The sequence below is a fragment of the Cupressus sempervirens genome, chromosome 11 (assembly GCF_028749045.1).
Source record: "Cupressus sempervirens isolate cs-2001-9-10 chromosome 11, ASM2874904v1, whole genome shotgun sequence".
NCBI lineage: Eukaryota > Viridiplantae > Streptophyta > Pinopsida > Cupressales > Cupressaceae > Cupressus > Cupressus sempervirens.
Window position 1 is genome coordinate 175,158,132 of NC_143128.1, and position 26,824 is coordinate 175,184,955.

At 32.8% G+C, this 26,824-nt stretch overlaps 1 pseudogene; it reads left to right on the forward strand.

Moving 5' to 3' along the window:
- The first annotated feature begins 505 nt into the window (after positions 1-505).
- The window catches only part of LOC149528770 (UDP-glycosyltransferase 79A2-like), an 84,065-nt pseudogene continuing 57,746 nt past the window's right edge, over positions 506-26,824 (forward strand).

Sequence of the window (26,824 nt, forward strand, 5' to 3'; positions counted from 1 at the left end):
TCACAAAGTACAAATGGCTGACGTTCAAAGTGGGCTACTCAGAATTTTGCAACTAGGAACATTGACTGAAAGCGATTTTTGCAAATGGAAATGACCCAAAAAAGTATGCTAATGGATTAGTCATGTCTCCAAAATTGACACACTTGGAGCATTTTCAGAGGAAAATATAGGGATACAATCCATTCATCTTGACCAATCATAGATTAGGAGTTACAACACTACGAATAGGGCTATCAATCAATCTGCACTTTTAGACACCAGTAAAAAGTTAGAAATCCCATTTGGAATCACGTTTGAAAACTGCTCAAATGGATTCATCATAAGATGAAACTTGAAACATAACAATTTTTTGATGTCTACAATATAGTACAATAGGAATTTCTACATTTCAGTCAACTGGTTAGAAGTTATAATGCGTCAAACAGGGCCTCCTAGAAAAATGTGCAAAGTGCATAATCATGAAAACAAGAACTGACCAACTTTGAGGGATTCAAAACCTAATCAAATGAATTCAAAACAACTCAAAATCTGGAACATAGGTTTTCAGGTATGGATATTAGGTATTCTCAAAGTGGCGGGTTATGACACATTTCTGGATTCAAGATATTCAGGTGCAAACAAGGCTGCCTGTCGCTGTTTGATAGTTAGGGTAAAATGCAGATTAGGCAAATGCTCAAAGCAGGACTTCGCCAAACAGCTCGGAATGACATTTTATCTTCATGGAACAGGTAGATGGGCCTAACAAAGGTGTTAGAAACATTAAACACCTTGAGGGACTCACAGGTATAACCAGGTACACATGCATTTAAAAGCACTCAAACAGCTTGATTTGACTTGATTTCTCAAAATTTTGAAATGGGACTCAAAATGAAGCATGCAATTTTTCATCCCAACATGACCTAAGGTATGCAAGATGATTGGGTCATTTTTAACCTTTAGATGGTCAATTAAAGTAAACTTTCGATGGAATATGTTTTCAATCAATAGACTGATTCAAGGATGACCAATTGACTATTAAATACAATTCTTGTTGACTAAGGTTAATACCACAAGATATTTTACATAATTTATTGTCATGTTTCCTCCAAAGGGAAACCTGAGGTGTGCAAGATGATTGGGTCATGTTGACCATTAGATGGTCCATTAAAGTAAACAGTCCATAGAATTATTTGATTTCACTCAATAGACCAATTTAAGGATAATTAATGAACTATTAAATACAACTCTTTTCAATCTTGTTTATCGATGTCCCCTTAGCATCATGATGTTCTAGACATCCGAAGAACATTATTTAGAAAGAGAGATGCTTAAAAGATTGAGGTTAGTGTACTTGCAATAGGAGGTGGGGCTCAAGTAGAAGAGTTGTGACATGAAGCCCAAATTAAGGTCTTTTGAAACACATAGACATTAATACCACAAGTTATTTTATATAATTTATTGTCATGTTTTCTCTAAAGGACAAGCTAAGGTGTGTGAGATGATTGAATCATTTTTAAATGTTAGATGGTTCATTAAAGTAAACTTTCCATGGAATAATTTGTTTTCACTCAACAGACCGATTCAAGGACAATTAATCGATTGTTAAGTACAACTCCGATTGACTAAGCTTGTAGTTGAAAAGAAAAATGAAGATGAAAATTCTCATTTAAGCATTTTTTTGTCATTCTATTTGGTGAGAAAGTTTAACGCAGAGTACCATATTGATCTAGACTATTTTACTCTTATAGAATAAAGGTGATCGTCAATCCATTCACAATACCTTGGAGAGAATTTCATTTTCAAACTCCCTTGCCATTTCCTATCTAACCAAATTTCTCAGCAAAAACTAACTTCACTTGGTCTTCCATCCAACTTGACTCTTCTCACTTTGAACAATGCATCTGAATTTGTGTTGAATCTCAATCAGTGCAAGAGGATATAGATAAAGAAATATTGGATTAACAAAATGCAGGCATATAGAAAATAGTGCTTGCAGTGCATGCAATTCGAGTAGAGATGAAGTCTTGGTGAAGTTAAACAGTCAGAATCGAAAACCTAATGGTTGTAATAAATCGTAAATGTAAAGATATTTTACACCTGTATATTGCAAGAATAGTGTGTAAATATGGGCCTAAAAATTTACTAACTACTGTGAAAAATCTAACTATTGCAGTCACTGATTATTAATTTCCTATCGCAAACGATTATTAAACTACTGAAAACAAATTCTTAGCTAATATAAAAAAATAACACAACTACAACTTCACTTATAAAATATGAAATGGAATGCGCAACACAATGAACACAATATTTTCGGAAAAATTATCCCTGGAAAAACCCCTAAGGGAAAACTAGTTCTACAGATGAGGAATTATATTAAACTTTAGCAAATCAAGAGATACAAAATTCCTTGCCTCTCACTGGAAGAACTCCGACAACCTCCTAATTTATCCCACTGATATTCCCCACTGCTATTCACGCGCTAACACTATGCCCTTGCTAACACTGCAAGACTATTTGCTAACATTGCAAACATTTCTCCGAACTTCTTATTCTCCAAATGCCCCCTAGACCCCCTTTTATACTACTCTCATTGGTAAACCAATGGCCGAGATTGATTTACAATCGACGGTGGAGATATAAAACAACTTACCAACCCTAACAAAATTGGTTTCTAGTTGCTTCTAAAAGAAGTCAATTATTTAATAAATAATTGTCCCTGCTCTAACCAATTTATTAGCAAAAACAATTAGATACTAATAAATAGCATATGGACAAATAGTTGTCCAAGCTAACAAAACTAACACTCCCTCTTAGCGAGGAAGCTGCTCTGTAGGACACTTAACTTATCTCTGAAAAGATAAATTTTGCCTTCCCTAATGCCTTAGTCAGAATGTCTGCTACCTGCTCCTCTATAGGTATGTACTGTAGCTGAACAACTCCCCTTTGTACACAATCTCTGATGAAGTGATATCTGATATCTATATGTTTAGACCTATCATGAAACACTAGATTCTTAGACAACTTGATGCAACTCTGATTGGCACAATGTATCACAGTAGTCTCCACCTTCTGACCAAACAAGGCTACTAACAACTTCCGAAGCCATATAGCTTCACATGTCGCCATGCTAGCTGCTATGTATTCTGCTTCTGCTGAACTTAGAGCCACAGACTTCTGCTTCCTGCTGAACCAAGATACAAATCCTGATCCCAAGCTAAAACAACACCCTAAAGTGCTCCTTTTGTCTATTGTACTTCCTGCCCAATCTGCATCAGTATAGCCTATCAACCTGATACCTTCACCTCAAACATATCTGTCCCATACTCGATTGTACCATGCAAGTAACCTAGCACATGCTTAGCCACTATCCAACACATTCTCTTTGGTTCAACCATGAATTGACTAAGAGAGTTTACTGCAAATGCTATATCTGGCCTAGTATTGACCAAATACATAAGCGAACCAATCAATTGTCTATATAAAGTGGGATCTACATCCTTCTCCTTAGATGTATCTACCTTCCTCCAATTCATGATCATGGGTGTAAACATCTCTTTGCAATCCTCCATCCCAAATTTCTTCAAAATTTTAATGCAATATTTCCCTTGACCAAGGAAAATCTCCCCATCTATCTGCCACACTTCCATGCCTAGAAAGTAGTGCATCAGTCCTAAATCCTTCATCTCGAACTCTTCTGCAAGGTTCCTCTTGCAATCCACTATGAGCCCTAGTGAACCTGTAAGAAATAGGTCGTCCACATAAAGAACAAGAATGAGAATCTCACCCCCAACCACCAAGTAGTAGAGGTTAGCATCTTCTTCACTCTTCACAAAGCCCATTTTTTGCAAGTATGTATGAATGCATTCATACCACGCTTTAGGAGCCTACTTGAGTCTGTATAATGCTTTCTTCAATCTGCACACGTGGGTCTCTTTGTTGTGTGCTACAAAGCCTTCTGGTTGTTCTATGTATACCTCCTCCTTCAACTCACCATTAAGGAATGCTGTCTTGACATCCATTTGATGGATTTTCCATCCCATCTGTGCTGCAAGTGAGATTACAACTTGTATAGAAGTATACTTGGCGACTGGAGCAAATGTCTCCTTATAGTCTATTCCCTCATTCTGAGAGAACCCCTTCGCCACAAACTTCACCTTGTATTTCTCGATGCTACCGTCTGCACCATGCTTTATCTTATAGATCCAACGTGATCCAACTACATCCCTATCTGTTGGTCTAGGTACTACCTCCCATACATCATTCTAAATTATTGAATAATATTCCTCAACCATAGCATCTCACCATACCTGAATTTTTGCAGCTTCTTGATAGCTAGAAGGCTCACTATCTACCAACTGACTAACTAATGCCACATAGTGATTGAACTTGGCTAGTTGTCTTCGCTGTCTAGTACTCTTCCTAGGAGCTCCCACAAACTCCTAAGTATCCCTTTGTGTATTTGGAACTACTTGGTTTCCACTGCTAATTGTAGAGGATGAAATATCAACCTCTAAGTCTTCTAGATGCATTTCCTATTGCACCTGTTGCTCCATACTCTGTGAATCTTCAAAAATTGAGTCTACTCTCATACTGGTAACTGTACTTGAGCTTTGTTGCTCTTGACTTGGTCTTGGAGCTTCTGTTGGTTGCTCACTCTGATCATCTACTGGCAAATCTTTGGATCTCCTGAATGCCTTGTCCTCCATGAACTTGACATCTCGTCTGACAATAATTCTTTTAGTCCCTGGAATGAAAATCCTATATGCCTTTGAGGTCTCACTGTACCCAACAAAGTACCCCCTCTCTGCAGTCCGATCTAACTTTGTACGTGTATCTCCAAGAATATGACAATATGCCAAACTCTCGAACATCCTGAAGTGACTAACATCTGGCTTGTTCCCTGTGAAAGCCTCCTCTAGTGTCATCTTCCCTAGCACCTTGTGTGGAACTCTATTCTAGATGTAGATTGCTATATTACATGCCTTTGCCCATAAGTAAAAGGGCATGTCCTGGTCATGTATCATAGCTCTTGCTGCCTCTGATATAGAACGGTTCTTCCTCTCAGCAACTCCATTCTGCTGTGGATTGTAAGGAACAGTCCATTCTCTCTTGATTCCTTCTCTAGTGCATAACTCATGGAAGGCATTTCCTTTGTACTCGCCTCCATTGTCTGACTGAAGAACTTTTATCTTCTTTCCTATCGAGTTCTCCACAAGAGCTTTGAACTCTTGGAATTGACTGAAAACCTCATCCTTAGTCTTCAAGAAGTATATCTAGGTATTTCTAGAGAAATCATCAATAAAAGTAACATAGTACTCATATCCTCTGAGAGATTTCATTGACATCGGTCCACAAACATATGAATGTACTAGATCAAGAACACCCTTAGATCTGGTGTCACTCCTTGGAAAAGATGCTTTCGCAAACTTTCCCAACACACATCCCTTACATACATCATCATGCTCTGTGCTCACCTCTGGAACACCTGTCATGGTCTAATGAAGAAATCTAAGTGCTCCATGATGAATATGGCCCATCCTCCTATGCCATAGCTCTCCAAGATCTCTAGGATTATTGATGCTTATGAGTGCCTTAGGAATATCAAACTACAATCTATAAAGGTGATCACTCCTAACTCCAATAGTTATGGGTGATTTCCAATCCTTGTGCTTAATCAACACATTTGTCCCTCTAAAGAGTACATTATACCCCCTATCCTGAAGAACAGTTATAAAAATCAAATTCATACCTAAGCTTGGCACATATAACACATCATGAAGTGGAATTATCTTTCCATTCTCCCTCTGAACATGAACAGTCCCTTTCCCAACAGGGTTGAGTTTGGACAAGTTTCCCATAGAAATCTAGATGTTGGTGTCCTCCTCCTTGTAACTGGAGAAGTACTCTCTAACTCCTATCATATGAAATGATGCCCCACTATCTATATACCAAACACACTATGAGGTTGAGTTAACCATACAAGATATGAGTGTAAACTCATCTTCCATTCTACTGGAGAGTTCTTCCACACTTGCTGAAGCTGCCACCTGCTTCTTACCCTTCTTCCTCTCTGGGAAATCAATGACATAGTGGCCAAACTCATGACATCCAAAGCACTTGACCTTAGAAAGGTCCTTCTTCTTCTTTTCACTTTGTGAATTCGATCCTTTGCTAGATCCCTTCTTTGCTTTCCCTTTACCCGCTAGGGCAATGTTGTCTTGTTCCACCTCATTTTTCTGACTCTTGTTGGCCCCATTGACAAGACTTAGTCTAAACTCCTCCTGAGTGAAATTAGTTCATAGTCGATCCCAACTCGGTAAAGTATCTCGTCGACTGAGAACTTGAACAAAGACACTTCATTGTTTAGTAAACCCATTTAGGGCTATTCTCACTAGCTCGTCATCACTAGGGCTATCTCTAACAGCTGCTAACTCATCCTTGACAAGTCTGAGTCTAGTGAGGTAACTTGTGACGTCTTCTCCCTAATTCATTTGGGTATTCTTTAGCTTCTCTCTCAGAATCAACTTCCTATTGGTGGTAGCATTCTGGTATAGATTTAGAATGGCATCCCACATCTTCTTCGCTGTATCTAGCTCTGTGATATGTGGAACAATATGATCCTTGACACCATCAAGGATAATCCTCCTCACTTTGGCATTGTCCTTCCTATATGCTACAAGCTATGTTACATCTGTTGGTATAGGTACATCACTGGTAGCATAATCCTTGATACCATTCTCTTCCAACAATAAAGAAATTTTGGCCTTCCAGACACCAAAATTTGAGGCACCATCCAATCGATCCTGATCTCTCAAACCAGTTGAAGCCATCTCAAGGGTTTAAAGCAATAATAAATCTAAAGAGATGTAAATTTCTTTCCTAGGAGAAAACTCTTCTACCCTTAACAATGCTTTGATACCATGTGAAAAATCTAACTATTGCAGTCACTTATTATTAATCTTCTAGCATAAACAATTATTAAACTGTTGAAAACAAATTCTCAGCTAATATTTAAAAATAACACAACTGCAACTTCACTTATAAAATATGAAAAGAAATGCGCAACACAATGAACACAATATTTTCAGACAAATTGTCCCTAGAAAAACCCCTAAGGGAAAACCAGTTCTACAGATGAGGAATTATATTAAACGTCAGCAAATCAAGAGATATAGAATTCCTTGCCTCTCACTAGCAGAACTCTGACAACCTCCTAATTTATCCCACTGATATTCCCCACTGCTATTCCCGTGCTAACACTGTGCCCTTGCTAACACTGTACCCTTGCGAACACTGCAAGACTGTTTGTTAACACTACAACCATTTCTCCAAACTTCTTATTCTCCAAATGCCCCCATAGATCCCCTTTTATACTACTCTCATTGGTAAACCAACAGTTGAGATTGATTTACAATCGATGGTGGAGATATAAAACAACTTACCAACCCTAACAAAATTGGTTTCTAGTTGCTTCTAAAAGAAGTCAATTATTTAATAAATAATTGTCCTTGCTCTAACCAATTTGTTAGCAAAAACAATTAGATACTAAATAATAGCATATGGACAAACAACTGTCCAAGCTAACAAAACTAACAACTACTTCCTATATTCTCTATGTGCCTCTTCTTAGAAAAAATGATCTCATCTCATCAAAGGATTTGGGTGTTTAGCTCCGCAGTGGAGTTATATGTGATAATGGTATAGGCTCCATGAAATGAGTTGGCAGATAACCCTTATCTAGCATTCAGTAAACAGTCTTTGAACATGTACTTGTATTGCCACTAGAGTAAATATGTTCGACAGTAAATTTTTGATGTGGATAGCTATCCTCCTGCGAGTAGTTGAGGATTTCGGGTGTCCCGGTTAAACCATTTGTTGAGGATATGGTTTAGACATGTTTAATGACTGAGATTGATTTGATCATCATCTAACCTTCTCCCTTTCTTTTGACCATTGATTTTTAAAAATAGGGCCTTTGCTTCATATGAGAAATACCAACGACATAATTATCAATTAAAGATAATAGTTAAATTATTTTTTTAATATTTTATTTAATTAGTGTTATTAGATTTTATGGTGAGAACATTGCAAAATGCAAATACATTTTCTTAAAGTAATTAAATAGATTTAATAAAAACATCATATTACTATTCTCTTATTGAATCATATCAAAGATATTGAAATTCAATTTAGATTTAAAAATTAAATTTACAAGTTTATTTTCGTCAATTCATTAAAGAAATAATGGATATTAAACTTTCTTTTGCATACTATATAAACTACAATTACAAATACTTGTTATTACAAACATTCACAATATTAATATTTCTTTCAAAGCATCATAAAGTTTGCTGGCATAGAACATATAGTTGAATAATATTCTCTTTTTAGAAAGATGATTTATTATGTTTATTATAAATTGACTTAAATAATATATGTAGTCTGTTAAATTCATATTTTCACAATTCAAAATACCTAGTTTTATTTTTCTTATTTTTTAAAATATAAAAGATTTAATGATAGGCATAATATATGTGTATATGTATTAAATAAATTTTCTAAAAATTTTAAAATAAAAATTAAGTAATTATAGTTAAAAATGAATAAAAAGAATTATTTTTAGAATTGTTTGTTTGAATTTATTTATAACTCATTATTTTTAAAATATTGATGTATTTAAATAAAAGAAAAATGACGCTTCAAAAAATTAAACAAATAAACGCACTTGAAAACATAAATTGTTGAAGTTGATGAAAGATCAACCAAACAACTTCCAAGAATCACTTGCATACAAACACCTATCACAGAAAGAGAGAAGCAAAACCTATGGATGCTAGATTTCACAAATCCATAGAGCTGACATTCTTGATGAGCTAAAAGATAAATTGTTTTAATAAAAGAGTGAATGAATTAATATAATTACAAAGAGAAATCAATCTTATATAGGAGATCAAAAATCCCAAAAGATAAAACTTGGCTTACATTATAATAATTAATAAAAGAATCAATTATTATATAATTAAAGATTAACATAAGTAGAATAGAGTTAATAAGGAAACAAATCTTATTACTAACACTCCTCTAATGATATACTTAAAGAGTAGCAAAAACCCTAGATGCTACTAGTGAAAGTAAACTTGGGTCCCAACAACAAGGCTTGATGAGGTACCCAAGAATAACCAAATCTTTGTAAAGAGGAGAAACAGAAAAAACCCTTGTAATGCCCTACCAAGGAACTTGAAAGCATAATTATAAATGCTATTAAGTTTGGTGGGTAATTGTTTTTTAATATCCTTTGTCTTTTAAGCTTATTAATTAGTGATGTAAAGTCCTAATAGGTTCTATAATATCATGTTTAACACCATTAGTGTTCAAGCTTAAGAGTTAACTTTTATTATCCAATCAACTCGATAAGTATTCTTCATAAGTTCATTCATTACTTAATTAATTTCCTTACCAACATTTATCCTTACTACTTAAGTTAATCCCACTATTTATTTTATGTCTACTTAAGATTTGATACATTATGGACATTCTAATGACCATTTATAAATTAAGAACTAATGTCTTCTAACCCATATAATCAAATACATCTTTTTGACACATGAAATAGATTTAAATGATCAACCATACATGTCAACATAATCATCCTTTATTCACTAATTACTTGGATTGTTCATATGATAATGTTGTGTTGAGTATGTGGTTCATCATACATTTATCTAGATACAAGAAAATATACAATGTCATGCCATCATCATAACTTCATTTATCTTTTGAAATAATATAATATGTTCACATTTCCCTTTATTTCTCATAGAGATACCCTTTAACCTTTTACATATCTTTTCAATTCATGATACACATACATATGATCTTTTACTTTCTTCAAGAGTTTACATTGCAATGTTATATAGATTTCCTCTAAAGAGATGCAACACATAGATTTCAACAATTAATCTATAAAATCTTCTCAACAAGGATCCATATAACCCATCCATGAAAACTCAAAAAGTACCTTGAAAATATTTACAACCCAACCATGTGGAGCCATAAATGGTCCACTCCCCAGAGTTAGGAGTTAAGACCATGATACTCATAGGTTCTAAGTTAATCTAATGCTTACACTCCAAAATCAAAGTACACAAGTAACATAATGCCACACAATGGATAATGCCTCAAAATGAAATCACAAGGAAAATGGATAACGTAAAGGATCATTCACATGAGTTGAACACCATTATGTTGTACACAACACCTCCTCCTCAAGTTCTCCAATAAAATATGTACAAATAGTAGTGTTGTGATCATTTATGTGAGTTAGGGATTGATAGCCTACATTACATCTTTCTTAGTCTTGATTAATGTGAATTATCAAACCCCTATAACCCATTTATTTTATTAATATTTGTACTTGATTACAAAAACTCACATGTACAAAAAGCCTACAGAAGGTCCTAGTCTCAAGCACATAGAATTTTCTAGTAGCCACTTTTAGGCCTGAGCACCTATGGTGAGCCACTCAACTATGGCATGACCTACCCCACCCACAATCCAAAACTAAAATCATAGAAGAGTTTAGGGTACAACATTCCTAGGGTCTCATACCAATAGTTTAGACAAGACCCTAACTTATCAGCTAGGCATCACAATACATAAAAAATCATAAGGCAAATAAACTATAAGCACATGTCTTTACAATCATCAAGTGTATACACCACATAATAATTTTGCATGCATCCAGTGTCCTAAAGAATAATTAGGAGCGTGAAAATCTAAGCATGAGGTGAACTGGTTAAAAATTCCCTAAATTAAGCAAATATAGTTCCAAAACTTATGATAAAAATATATAGTATCTAAAAGAAAGCATAGTTAAGAAAACATGGAAGTTATCATAATAGAATGTTCCTTTTCTCTAACTATCAACAACCCTCTAGTTGCATGTAATATATCTCCAAAAAATAGTGGCTAAATACCATAGGGAAACATATATATATTTTCACAAAAATGAACTAAAAACCTTTAAATAACTATAGGAAATGAATACAAATATAATACATTGTGAGAAAATATAAATAAATATATTTTTATTAGATAAATAATGCAATTAATAATTTCAATCGATACCTCGAGTCCTATGAAGATTCAACATAAGCTAGAGCAAGGAGACAAATAGAGTTAAATAAATCCACATAACATGCATCATTCAAACTGCAAGAATTTTCCTAAGCACAAAATTCACCTAGGAACTAAGAACTCAAACATAAGCACAATCTGAGAGAGAGAGAGAGAGAGAGAGAGAGAGAGAGAGAGAGAGAGAGAGAGTATGATCAGAATGATGATATATTCAATATGCCATGATAAGAGTACACTAGGAGTGCTTGTATATAAAGGCCTTTGAGATACATCTAGAATGTCTTGTAATTAGCACCATGATTTTTCATACAACTAGGCACATGCCCACCAGATATGGGTTATCCTCCATTAAGCAAAAAAGTATTTGTGATGATGAGAGGATAAGACTACAAGGGTGTGACACGCAAATCAATGTTGTAAACACCATGTGCTAAAATAGAGGTGCGTACTCCTATGTTGTCTACATGACAACTCAAAAAGGTGCACAAACTCCTACATGTCTCAAAAATAAAAATAATAAAATAATGCATTAACTTAAGTAAACTTAAGTGTAAATAGTGAATACTTATTTACGCCAACACCCTCCGTTAAGTGCAACTTAGGAGAATTCCCTTAAGCTTACAAAGACTAGGATGACATGCAAAATGGGTCCTAGCTACTAGGTCATGTTAGGTACCTATGTGCATAATGAAAATGCAATCTCTCATAAAGTAGAGAAAGAGGGAAAACCTCATGGGAAAAACCCTCCTCCAAAAAGAGAGATAAATAGAGATGCATCGATGGATGGAGTAGTCAAGACCCCCCCATTACGACATACATCTAGTATATACACAACATAATAAGAGAAGGAAGAGAGATAGCATAGGCTCCCCCCCACCCAAAGAAGAATGCTGACAAGTGAAAGCTACTCCGATGAAGAAGCTGCTCCAAGAATGCAGAATAGTTTTCCTCCCTTTAGGAAGAAACAAAGGTAAAGGTATAATCCTAAAGATATATGGTGGTCCTAAAACTTGCTCAAGTATCCTTTTGTTGATGCTAAAGTTTACCCCTTCCAACTATGCTGAAAAGAATGAATGTAGATCTGGCAAGAATGTCTGTAGAATTTGTTCCATTGAACCATTTGTCTCCTCAACTGACAAGGAGACCTCCACTAATTTCTATTCATAAGGATCCATAATCACACCAACCTATATAGATTGATCATGTAGAGAATGGACATGAGGGTTAGAGTGAGCCCTAACAACAACTGTAGAAGGATCACCTTTATCAATGAGAAGTTGTAAGTACTCAAGTCTATCTCCCAAGTCAACTAAAGCTAGAGCTGGAAGACGAGATGTACCATGTTGTGATAGACCTTTCACTATGGCAATGTAAGCATGTGGACTGAATTGATGTGACCTCTCACTGCAACTATCGATAGAACCCCATGTGTCTAAACTTATTGAAGCACTATTGCTAGTGTCACTATCAGCTTCCACTATGTATGATGTGTGGAGAGGATTGGAGGATAAGCTAGGTGAACTTTCCTCAAAGTGAACATCCTTCTCCACAAAAATCTTTGGAGTCTTTGGATCCATCTGTTTATAAGATTTTGTATTGTCTTCATATCTGATGAAGGTACAAGGCCTAGGTATCGATGCCTTGCAACTCCTAGAAGATAGGTTTGCCCATGCTAGACAACCAAATGCTCTAAGGTGACTCACAACTAGTTTTTTGCCACACCATGCCTCAAAAGGAGTCTTTCCATCTAAGGCATTATGAGGAGACCTATTAAGTATGTGAGTAGCACTGCAAATGGCTTCAAATTCTAATGTAGGATCGAGAGACTTGGCCTCTATCATTCAACTTGCCATGGTCTTGAGAGTCCCAATCCTCATAGTTGCAACATTTGTCTTGTGTGGACTTTATGCTAGTGAATTTTGAAGATCAATCCCCTCAATTCTAAAAAAGCTCTTAAGTCTTCTGTCTACATATATGTTCTCATTGTCCACCCTTAGTACCTTGATGGCTTTCCTTGACTTGTGTTCAACATGAGTCTTAAAGTCTTGAAGCTTATGAACAACTTCACTCTTATGATGAAGGAAGTAGACCCAAGTGAATCTCAAAATGTCATCAACAAATGTGAGCATGTAGTGGCCTTCACTATCTGAAGTCACTGCAAAGAGTCCTACTAAAACCATGTGAACTAGCTGAAGAACAATTGGAGAACAAGAAGACTTCCCTTTATCATACTTCTCGTTGAGATTCATATCCATTAAACATGATGAAAATTCTCCCTTTGAAAAGTTGATGTTGGGTAGATCTTTGATCATATGTTTTGAGCAAAGTTTCTATAGAGAGTGGAAGTCAAGGTGACCAAACCGCTCATGCCATAAGTTGATTTTTGAAGTAGAGTGAGTCAATAAAGCTTGAAAAGGAGACTTAGGCACAAAGTGGGAGAAGGAATAAAGCCTATTGTCATCATTGAATTTCTCCACTGTGACCAATGAATCATCTTTAAGACTTTGCACCATCACTGAATCTGGAAGGAACTCAACTTTGTGACCATCTCCTAGGTGAGTGATTTGATAAACTGATAGGAGATTGGAGCTTAGATTTGGAATGTAGAGAACATCTTTGAATTCCCCATTTTCCATTTCCACATGTCCTTTCCCTTCAAATTCCATCTTAGTATCATCTCCCATGAAGATGTGTGGTACCTTTGACTGCTTCAACGAAGAAAAGTCTTCCTTTGGAGAACCCATCTGGTAAGAGGCACCAGAGTCAAGTATCCATTCTAAAGAAGAACTTGTGTTTGCCATAAGTGCTTTCCCTTTACCTTTTGAAGAGTTTGGAAAACTTAATCCTTGGAAGTACCTGGCACTTGAATCTTGTTCTTCCTGAGTAGATTTTCTAACTCATCGATTCTTTTTGTCTTGCAATGATGCTCATCATGAGTTGGATTTTTAGTATGCACAAAAGAGTTTGTCCTTCTTCTCATTACTTCCCTTCTTGTTTGAAGAAGAATTTCCTTGTTGAGAGGAGGATTGTTGTATCTCAAATTGTGATTTCTGCTTCCACTACTTTTTCTTGTTGTTGCTTTTTCCTCTTTGACTTGATTTGTGCTCATCACTAGCCACCAAGGCTTTGATCTTTGATGACTTGAGAAGTCCTAAATCCATCAAGTGAGATTGTTCAACAATGAAAATCTTTGTAAATGCATCAAAGAAATGCTTGTGGTAAGTAGATCCCATCGTAAACCTATGAGTATTAAAACTTGAAACAAAGTTAGTGTACTCAAAAGGTGGCCTCTTCAGGATGTGATGAATCAACCTATCATCCTTCATGGGATTTCCACAATCTTTAATAAGTGCCCTGTACTTATTGGCTTTGATAATGTAATCTTGAATTGTATCAAAATTCTTTGGATCCAAGAGAAGTAGATCATCCTCAATTTGAAATCTCTTTTCTTCATCCACCTTACCATACAACTGTTCAAGTTTATCCCAAGCTTCTTTGGATTCTGAACAATTTTTAATGTGAAAGAGAAGATCCCCATGTACACAACTCCTGATAACTCCTAAAGCATGTCGGTCTTGAGTTTGACAATTAATGAGTTCTTTATCATTAGTAGGTTTGGTAAGTGTACCATCAACATAAAGACTATATCCTTTTTCGATTAATCTACTCCATGTAATATCTTTTCATGTAGAATAGTTGTGTGAAGTTAGAGGAGGACATTTAAAACCCATGATGTAGAAATGAAAAGAGCATAATAGAGAGACACAAAAACATAGTACACACACCCCCTTTTCACTCAATCAAAACTACCCCCCCAAAAAAGATGCTTTTGGCACTTTATAAGTAGTGCATGTACAATGGGCCACTGGTCAAAATGACCAAAGTGGACTTTCTAATTTTCTTTTACAACTACCTTATAAGGCTTAAATCTATCCCTTAAGCACTGTAGCTCAGATTTACAACAATTCTAGAAAAGAATCAAAGCTTTAGAATGCCGAAAAAGGCCTAATATTGAAAGTGAGAAATTGGTCTACACAACCCTACAATTTGACTTTAGATCTAGAAAGTAGACACTTTAAAAAAAAATAAAAACTAAAAAAAGTGACTAGATGTTCCTGTATAGAGTGTTTAAAGTTGCAAAACATAGGATTATGTAGGTATAGTTGCCAAAAAATGCAATTTTTGCAAACTCTATTCACCAAAACTAGAAAAAAATACCGCTACTAGAAAATTCAAGAAATTCTACCCAATTTCAAAAAAATTGCACCTAAATCGGAGTCCTAATGTCTAAATTATGAGCTCGCAAAGTCAGGCTATCAAATTGAAAAGCAATCTAGAGAGGGGTCTGGAGAAAAAAAATGCTAATCTAAATTTGATGGTAAAATGGTCGTCGTTGTAGTTATAAAATGCCTAGTTTTGATGGTTAGATGGTTTTCAATTTTAATCTTAGGAAAAGATGACGTGGCAGGCTAAATTGGATGTCTGTACTGTATGGACATACAAAATTTGGCGTAGCAGGTGGGCCACACAATGGCATGTCATGGCACACTAAGTGGATGGGGTCTACCTATATGCATGGAAAATGTCCATGTGGTGCAAGTTGAATCACTATAGTGCTCGTTCGCATGGCAAGCTTTTATCTGACACATGGTAGAGCTTTTTATTGCCGCTGGCAGAGGTTTTTAAAAACCAGTCACTGGAAAATAGTTATCCATGCTAGAAAACTACTACCAATCTCACGAGAGAAAGTAGTCCAAGTAGGTAAGAAAGTAGCATGTTGGAATTATCAAATGTTTTCCATTTTTCTATGGATAGGAGCTAAAAATAAAAAGTGCATGGGGGCCGTAAACTTTGAACGCTAGAATATGTAGGAATGAGCAAAAAAAGAGATGCAAAAAAAAAAGTGCATCGCTAGGAAGCCAAGATAGTGGCTGAAACATGTAATTGGTCATCACCAAATGTAACTTGCACCTTGCAACCTACAGATCACTGGAAGCTATGGAGAGATGCACCGGGAACTTCAATCTGGTATCGAAATTTAAGGATAGCGGTGGGGTTTTAAAAGATTTTATCCCACATTGACCTTGCGAGGTATGTGGTGACTATTTAAAAAAAAGGTTCCCCATAGACTTAACCAAAGTAAGCAGTCCGTCGTTATTTGAAGAAATCTGTTAGTGTGGTTGGCTTTCTCGACTGAGTAGGTTGCTCAATACCGGTAGGGTGATGTGCCTCAAATTTTTCAAAGGCTACCACTGTGGATTTAATATTGGATTTTCCCACCGAATATGTACAGTACACCTCTTTTGTACACTCCAAACTACAAATTGAGGCCTTTAGGTTCTGATTTGCAAAAAAAAAATGGCTCATAGTCAGCTTTGGGCCAAGGTAGCCGAGTTTACAGTTGATTTTCACCGGTTCATCATTCTGGATGCAATGGCAAGGTTAGATCTGGCTCTAGACATTCCCAATTTTTGTAGTACTTTGAATTCAGGCTGAGGTGCTGAAAAAAATGTGGTATTGAATGACTATGTGATGAGAAAGTATCCAAGTTGCTATGATGCCATGTAAGAATTTTCCTAAGGGTAAAATTCACCCAAGAACTAAGAACTCAAACACAAGCACAACTGAAGACCAAGAGAGAAAGAGAGAGAGAGAGAGAGAGTATGATCAGAATGATGATACATTCAATATGCCATGATAAGAGTATAGTAGGAGTGCCTATATATAAAGGCCTCTGAGATACATCTAGAATGTCTTGTAATCAGCACCATGATGTGTCATACAACAGAGCACATGTGCACTAGATATGGGTTATCCTCCATTAAGCACGAAAGTATGTGCAATGATAAGAGGATAAGCTTACAAGGGTGTGACATGCAAATCAATGTTGTAGACACCATGTGCTAAAATAGAGTTGCATATTTCTATGTTTTCTACATGACAACTTGAAAAGGTGCATAAACTCCTAAGTGTCTCACAAATAAAAATAATAAAATAATGCATTAACCTAAGTAAACTTAAGTAAGTGTAAATAGTGAATACTTATTTACACCAACACAAACCCACTACAATTTCACAAACCTCCATGGCGAAAGAAGAATGAATTCCACAAAAATAAGTCCTTCTCTCATCTCTTTAAAATCTCCAATATAACTCTCTTTCCAAAAGGAAAGAAACTTACAAATCTTTAAAGAATTATACTCATAAACTCTCCCTCACATATCATTAATTTTTCTCCATAAAAATATTTGTAAATAGTACAACCAATCTTTCTTCTACCTTTCAACAATCACCCCCCTTCATATTTATATTTAACACCACTTATATATGTTTTTAAATATATTTCATACCCCTTTAGGGGAAAAGACACCACCATTTTAAATAAAAATGATTCAAAAACCAGAAATTGCCTTAGTTTATGTAATTAACTACCATTTTATAAGTTATTTAGGCATACTAGAGGTAAATTAAGGCCATTTCAGGGGTATGCAATGAATAAATGGTCTAAAAATGATTTAAATACCTCCTTTGGTGCTTTGTATCCCAATTTTTTAAACCAATCATTGTATTTACATTTTGATCTCATAGTCTTCCACATGGGTAACAAATATTACCCGTTTTTAATTTTTTATTATCTTGAATGCATGTTATAAGTCCCCTTCTAAATACTTATGTTTTTTATTTTATCCCTTTTAATTTCTTTATTTCTATATTATAATAACTTTCTCTTTATATCCAAGTGTATAAACAAATCACTCACAAACAATTGATAACATACACAAATACTTAAATTCATTAATTACATGTAATATTATATATAGGCATGTGTGTGTGTAGGTATATATGCATGCACCCATATATAATTATATAAATATACCAAACAAATTTCATTCACAATTTTTTATGAAAATACAAATATCAAGATGATGAGCACATAATTCTTAACAATAGAATCAATTAATCAAACCATAAAAAGAAATGACAAAAAAATAATTCTAGAACTAGGCGACTAACTTCTTATTAGATTTATAAGGATATAATTATTTCTAAATGGATCATGGTTTCATCTCCTTTTAACAACAACTAGTTCAAGGATTTTGAGGCACTCTTTGACTTGTGTAGTTAGGTGGAGTTAATGCCTTGTACCTACACACACCTATATATCACGAATTGAAAAGATACAACACACACACACACACACACACACAAACTATGATAGACAAGGAAGGAGGAGTGCAACATGTTGTAGATCTCTAGAAGAAGTGACTATGATTGCATCCCCTCATCTAGAAGACACACCAAGCAAAGTAGACAAACAGATAGATAAGCTATCATTGGTTAGTTGGGTTAGATTTAAAAATAATAATAATTGAAATATTATTATAATGTACCTACTAGAGAGGAGAATAATACCTGTAAAATAAATGTTAGAATCTATATAATAATAGAAATATAATTCACTATTTTACCTTATATCCTAACCCAACATTAAAGACATCTCCATATCATGATCAATAACCCTCTTGAGAATCCTTATATTCTCAATTACTTCTTCATCTTCTATGAAGTGCTCCCTTCAAGGGCATTCCTAGAAGTGTCATTCTCTATCTAGGGCTCTTGACACATATGTACATGTTAAAATCTATGGAATATTTTGTCCTTATAACCATATTAAGATCACTCTCTTCTCAAAGGGACTATCTTGATCTTAAGTTATTAACCATATTAAGACCACTCTCTTCCATCAAAAGGGACTCTTGATTTTAAACCATTAATTATTAAGTCATGTATGTTATCCATTTTGGATTCTATCTTTACATATACATATGTATATATGTATAAATTATCCAGAAGTATGATTTATTAATATAAATAAATTCATAAATATAATTAAACCAATATAATCCACATACATACATCTATTACCTTTATCTTTTATTGGTTCATGTAGCTCTATCATTATTTGACCCTTCAATGAATATTCCTTCTAGAGATTATCTCAACTCTATATTTAGTTTATAAAATTCTTCATTTTCTAATTATAAGCATAAAGTATGCTTGTTTATTTCTTCTTTTTTGAGAGTTGCAATCTTTTATAATACAAATCCTTTGAAAGTCAAAACACTTCATAGTTATAATCCTTTGAGAAAGTCATAAACACTTCATTACTAAAATACTTTAGAAAAGTCCTAATACTTTATAATTACAACATTTATGAAGATTCACAACTATTTATAATTATGACCCTTTCGAGAGTTCACTTCCTTTCAATATCATTATACCTTATTAGAAAGTGACTTCTTTATTTTCTTCATATTATTTTCCTCCTCTATTATTCCTTTTTTAACTCCTATAATTTTCTCCTCTTTTTTCTTCATCTCTCTAAAATAAATTCTTCTCCCTTTTATATCTTGATTTTAAGGAGTCATGTATAGCTATAAAATATATCTTGACTTTTCATTTGATTTAGTTAATTTACATTATTTTATATAATATTATTTATTTATGTACTTATTTGTGTTTATTATTATTTATTATTAAATTCTATTTAGAAAGTTAACATACTTTCTACAATATTGCCTCTTGCATTTAAGTTTATTTCACTATTTATTCATTGTTATTTTATTATTTTAAATTATTTAAAATGTCATACTAAATATTTTTTTTAATAATATGGATTAAATAATTATTATTTCCTATTCTTATAATTTAGTATTAGTTTTAATATAAATTTATTATCATTATCTATTTAATAATATTGTATTATCTAATTATTATTAAAATTCTAGCTTAAAATGAGGATATGATTGTCCATATGCTTTGGGTAAGGCCATCGTAATGGTTTCCACATTTTGGCCAAGTTTGACACTAAAGTGGATATTTTTAACTAAAACTTGATTTTTAAATGCATACGACGACAAAATCATAAAGAATTTGATCGTGATGTAAATTAGTGATTTTTTGCATTTTCTATCTAGTTTCTAATAATATCGTTTAGTTTTTTTAATAATTTCATTTGAAGTCCTTTTCTTTATCTCCTCTAACAAGTGATTTATATGAAATTTGATATTTTCAAAAAGTGATGGTTGTTTTGATCAACATATTTTTTAAAAAAATAGGATAGATACAAAATTCTTGTTGGTCTAGAATAGTAACATATCAATAATTAGCAAGTTTTTTTTTTTTTTGTTTGTTTGTTCAATTTCGTCAAAAATTATAGGTTTTATTTAGTGACAAAGTGACACTAATGAGAATTTAGATGTAGGTTGCTTTTGATCAATATAACTTGATTTGTATATGTCAAAATGCAATTTTTCTTGACTTGCTAGAAAGATAATACACATAGCTTTGATTATCATATTTAAAAAAAAACTTATTCCTTACTTTTATATTTTTTCTAATGCTTCAAATGGAGGTTTCTCAAATGATAATAAAAACCTATATTTAATAAAATTAAAAATAAAACATCACAATAAATATAATATATGCTAAAAATATATTCATTGGAAAGCTTATTGAAAGGAGAATACATTTCTAAATTTAGTTTTAGAGTTTAAAATTACTTGGCCCTTGTTTGAGCCATCAAAAGAAGAAAATTTAATAGAAATTGAGCATAGTTTGAGAAATTTTTATTTTTAGAGGCGTTGCAAAACGATGAGTTTGTTCTAAGTACATTTTTGGGTCTTCAAGTGAATAGGCTAAACATGAATCCACTTGGATAATTTTTTGCTATTAAGGGGGCTTTGTTCAAAGCCCCCTAGGTTGTTTCCTGAATGCTAAGATTGGCTAGGTGGAAAGGCCCAATGGGCTTCATGTGAAGCCCTCTATGTAGTCGACCGGCATTGGTCAAAGCTTCTTGGCCAACCCTTTTAAGGCCATGGGGCTTTGAATAAATCCCTTCAACTACATTGGATGCTAGGGGGCTTCCTGTGAAGCCCCTTGGCACACATTAGGGTGTTATGAGACTTTAGGGGAAGCCCTTGGCAACTATTATTGGTGCCAAGTGGCTTTGAATGAAGCCCCTTGACACTCATTTTGGGTGCTAGGGGATTCATTTTAATCCCTTTGTTGGCCCAGAATAATTTTTTTACAACTAATTAGTTGGGTATAAAAAATAATTGTCAACTCATTTTTTAATCAATACACAAAAATGTTACAAGGAATTTGTTGTTTTGAAGAAAAAGGAAGAAGATTAAAAAAAAATTGAAATATTTTGTTAATTTTTTGAAGACTAACTTGACAATTGAAAATATTTTGAAAATCGAAGATGGGATGACATCAAGGAAGGCAAAGTAAATCTACAAGAAATAGATCAACTGATGTAGAACAAAGGAATCATAAGAAAAATTGAGCAAATCATCACAAAAGAAGAGAAGGTATGTACATGTGTAAATTCATATGGACATGTATATTTATAATTTAATAATTAATTTTCTAAGTTTATTCATTTATATGCATGTAGGTCTTAACAAACAATCACAAGACAAGCAAATACATGTTGAAGAATATTTGAGTCATGACAACTAGGACATGACAATCCAGGACATAACAATCCAAGACATGAAAATTCAGGACATGAACCAATGGAACATAGAGAAGGCTTTGAATCAATTTCTCAAATTGTTATGGATGAACACATAAGACTAGCCACAAGTATAAAGAAAAATATTACTTATAGAAATTTAGATCATTTACATACAATGAATGTGGATAAATTGAAATCACTTGTTGATATTAAATCACTAAGACTTTTTGAAAGGTGAGGTATGAATAATATAGTAAAATATATAGGAAGTAAATTTGATGTTTTCAAAACACTTGAGAAAACTCAAGTACTTGCTCATGTTCTTTTATAGAAAAGCTTGGAAGTTTCATGAAAATTGCTAGGTGTAGAAACAACATCAAAAAAGAGAAAATTTTATAACATGCAAACTGATATTGTTGAAAATGTTAAGAAAGGTTTGAGCTCTAAGAAAAGTCAAAGTAAAGATAAGAGCACTACAAGAAGAGCTATGTTGCAATATATTTTGGTAGCAGTATACCCAAAAATAGACAAATATCTTCATTTCATCACATATTGGTTTTAGGAGAAAAACCATATCAAAATATATTAAGAAAAGAATAGTTTTGGATGATAGCACTGTAGTGCCTGCCCCTGGTTCACATTTTGTTATCATTGCTGAACTCTTTTAGAACTAATTTTATGTTGTTGGTTAGCAAAATTCTTGTGAGATTATCAGATATTGTGCTATGGATTCAATTTATTATGTGATGAGATTACTTAGACTCTATATTTCATGTATGTATAATGATTATTTTTAGTGTTCAAAATTATTGATGATGATTATTACATTTCTTTCAATTAATAATGATGATTAGTAAGATGATTTATTATCATATGTGTTTTCTTATAGATACTTACCCCATACTTGCATGTGTATGGTGTGCGTGTTTGCCTTTGTATGGTGTGTTTGATGTGGTTAAGGAAGGGAGTCGTAGTCACCTGCTAGTCGGGATCTACACGATGCACCACTTCCTACCATTGTCTGTTTAGTTTAGTATATATTGTGTTTGTACATGCATGGTTTTTATGCAGGTTGCAGGTACCGGGTATCGACTTTCCTGAATTGCCAGGATGAGCGCACCCTATCACATTATCTCAATGATAAGAGAGGGGAGATAAATTCTCAAGTCCAAATCCCAACCCTTTAAGCCATTTGTTCAAATTGAAAAATTAGGACAAGTATCTAAGTTGAGTACCCTCTGAATGCGTCAGATGATGTAATTTGTGATATAAACCCCTTGGTTTGATTTGTATGAATTTTTGCTATGATGAGTTTTTTGTATTTTTACCTTTGTCAGTCTTTGGAGTATTTTCTATTAATTAAGCCTAATTAAAAGATTTAATTAATGGTTTAATTTAATGAAAAATTAATATGGTATTTTAATATTTATTTTATTTAATTAATTTAAAAATTAATTAAATAAAATAATTAAATTTGAAAATAAAATAATTAAATTGGAAGATAAAAGTTATAATATTAAATTTGGAATGTGACAATATTTATAATATATTTGGAGCTCATTTTTAAATAAATGACTAAATAATAATATTATTAAAGTTAATAAATATTTTAGCAATAAAATTTTGGAAAATAAAATTTAAAAGTGGAAAATATATTCTAAATCTCATATGATTAAAATATAAATATATTAAGATTGAAAAGTGGAGGTATTAAAGTTAGTGCATGAGACTTAATAAATAAATAAACTAAATTAAAAAGAGTAAAGTAAATTGGAGTTATAAGCTTGCATGGGAATTAACATGTATCATCAACATGGGGGTTAGTGCATCAATTAAGCACAAGGTATCTACAATTTTATGACTCATCAAAAAGAATTGGAAAAGACCCATGCTTAATTGGTGACACCTTTTCAGCGGTTTCAATAAGCATTCCAAAGGTTTCTTGAGAGCTCTTGATATTCAGACATTCATAGAAGCTTAAATGAAAAGCTTAATAGAAGCTATAAGTTTAATAAAAGCTACAAGCTTAATGGAAACCACGAGCTACAAGCTAAAATAGAAGCTTCAAAGCTTACATGCATGAGAGAAGATTCATATGCTCATATATTTTCTACTTGCTTTTATACTCGTTCTAGCACTTCTAATCACTTGGAGGATTCGATCGGCTTGGATTTTTGGAAGAATTGCGAATGATGGAGAAGGAAGGGATTTTTTATGGACTTCTGAGGTGTGGCAAATTAGCATCAGTGTTCAGGTGCACTCGTGATATTCTCATATTCTCTTTGCACTCTTTCTCTTCCTGTCTTCATCATATCTGTTTTATGTGTCTGAATACTCTCTGTATTTGAAATTGGAATCTAGATATTTTATTTGGATGAGAAGAAAACAATGGAGAAATCTTAGATCCACTTAAGGAGAAACAATTAGATCTTAATTGGGTTTGGGTTCGAATTTATATTGTGAAATTAGAAAGACAAGATTTGGAATTAAAATAGAAATTTTATGGTGAAAATTCGAATGATTAGATGTAATCTGTCTATCAATTATATTTTTAGATACATATGAACAAACCCTGTTATGGTTAAATTTAGAGAACAATTATTTTAAAAGAAAATTCTTAATTCATCACAAATTGTCTTGTCGTTGCCACTTGGATAGACCCGAACTCAGTCATTCATAACTTTTTATCGTGATCTAATTTATTCGATCGCTCCAGTCAGAATTGGCACAACTTGACCTTCTCCCACATACTTAAATTTCAACCCGATCCAACGGTTCATTAGGGAGATATAGCCGTCGTACTGAGACTATTTTATTCAAAGACATATATTTTTTCATTTCTCATAACTAAAAGTTCTTTATGCTTAAACTTCACAAAAATAATATATATCAAAGCATGAAATGAATTAAAGATATTATTGTAATTTTCTCTTATTAGAATCTTATTAATATGCATTAGTTTTATATGGTTTATTATCTAATCTAATTAAATCAAATTTAATTAAGATTAGTTAATAGTAGAAGAAGTGTAATTAATTATTAGTCAATCTAAGTAAATGGATTTTTAAATGAGAGAAAATTAAAAGAAAAGAGATTTTAATATGGTTTATGTAGTGAACTTTTTATAATGTATATTGAATACTATCTAATATATACTAAACAATTTTAGAGTTGTTTCATGAAGATGGTAATGTTAAGAATTTGGAAATTATTCATTTTAAAATCTACAATGAGTCTTATTAGTTTGTGATAGGGATCTTTATATAGACAAAATATTATTAAAACAATTAGAAAATGGAGTCTAATGGTTTATTTCAATATTGATTAAATAATTGTAAGATGATAATTTATATTATGTTGAGTTAAATTTAAAAACTATGAATGATATTGGATTAAGACTGAATTATTATGTTATTGGTTAATACGTTTAAATATCTTAATGGAGTTAAGAATTAGCCAAATATTAACTAATGCGTTTATGGAAGGATTCTATAGATTGGGTATTTATAGTTTGAGGAGTTTATTATTTATTAATGTTTGTAAGGACTAGCAAACTATTAATAAATAATGGTATAAATAGTTTGATTAGATTTAATCTAGTGAAGATTATTTAATGATTAAAGTTTTGTAAATATATTAGTTTTCAGATTTGAAGTATAATTGATTTTTAATCAATTGATATTCATTGAGTTGATATTATAACTATGATATTAATAATTAAGTTGTGCAATAGAGTCTTATTTGAAAATATTAATGATAATACGAATTTGTCAAGGGAATGTTGGTATTCTTTGAAAGAAGACGAATGAAGTCATTATAGATTTATTCTCAATATAGCTTTCTAATAAATATTGACAAGTTATTATTATTGAATTATTAATATGAACATTTGAGTATTGAATTATAGTTGACTTTTTATCTTACAAAATTTTAGTTAGTTATTAGTCAACTGATATTATTTGAAACGTTGCTATGGTTATGCAATTATTAATTAAATCAATTAATGAGAGTTAATTAGATTTAATTAATAATTAAATTATGTAATAGAGATTTAATTGATATAATTCTTTTAATGAGATTTTAAAAGTATTGATATCAAGTTGATAGGTCTTAGTCTTATGACTTGAATTATGATTTTAGATATTTTAATGGTGAAGACTTAGTAACATATAATTAAATATTAGGTCATGAAATTGTGTACCTAAGTTAATTGGTGGATTTAATTAATCATTTTAATAAAGTTATAATCTTTCTATTCGAAGATTGATAATTGGTTCTTTTATAAATGAATAATGATCCTTTGAATATGTTGAAAAGTTGAATTAATGATAAGGAAGATTTATTCAATTAGTAACTTTGATCTTAGCAAATAAAGCAAATGATTTAATTAAAGGCCAATAAGTAAATATTTATCCTTAAGTTATTTTAGAATATAATTCTTAATAATGGAAGGATAATGCTATCGAGGAACAAATGGGTTGACTTGTAGGTCAAATGATGAAACTTAAGACACTTGAAAGTATTCTTGCAAACAGAAAACTGAAAATCCCTACACATTATTCAACTATGTGATTTTAATAATCCAAAACATGTGTCTGCATCGTGTATTCTATATGCTTCTTATTTTGGGTTTTGAGTTATCTAGTGTTGACTAGTCTTATGTTGTTACCAGAGGCTCGGGGGTTATGAGATGTGATGGTATGTTGATCTTATTTGGTCTCAATTTTTATAAGCCCAACTATGGTTATGTGATCGTATGCTCTATGAAATGTTTGTATTTATTCTTCAGCCTTCATGTGTGAAGCTGAGATGTATATATATCTGAGATGATTGAGCTAATCATTTTTGAGTTATCGATCAATTATCCTTGGATTACTTTCTAGTCGCCATGATGGGACTAAAATGTAGATTTATTTTTTGATGATGTCATGTTGTGACATGTTTGACTCAACCATTTTGGAGTCTTCGATCAATATGATTTTTGAGATATATTTTGGTTATTGAGAACCAATAGATACTTATAATTATTAGTGATGCCTTCAGTTGGCAATAGAGAACTGCTGTGGTCATGATTTTCTATGGATACATTTTTAGATGCTCATGGAGATTTGATGATTCTTATCTTGGAGATTTGATAATTCTTATTATGGATATTTGATGCTTTTATGCATATTTGGTTAT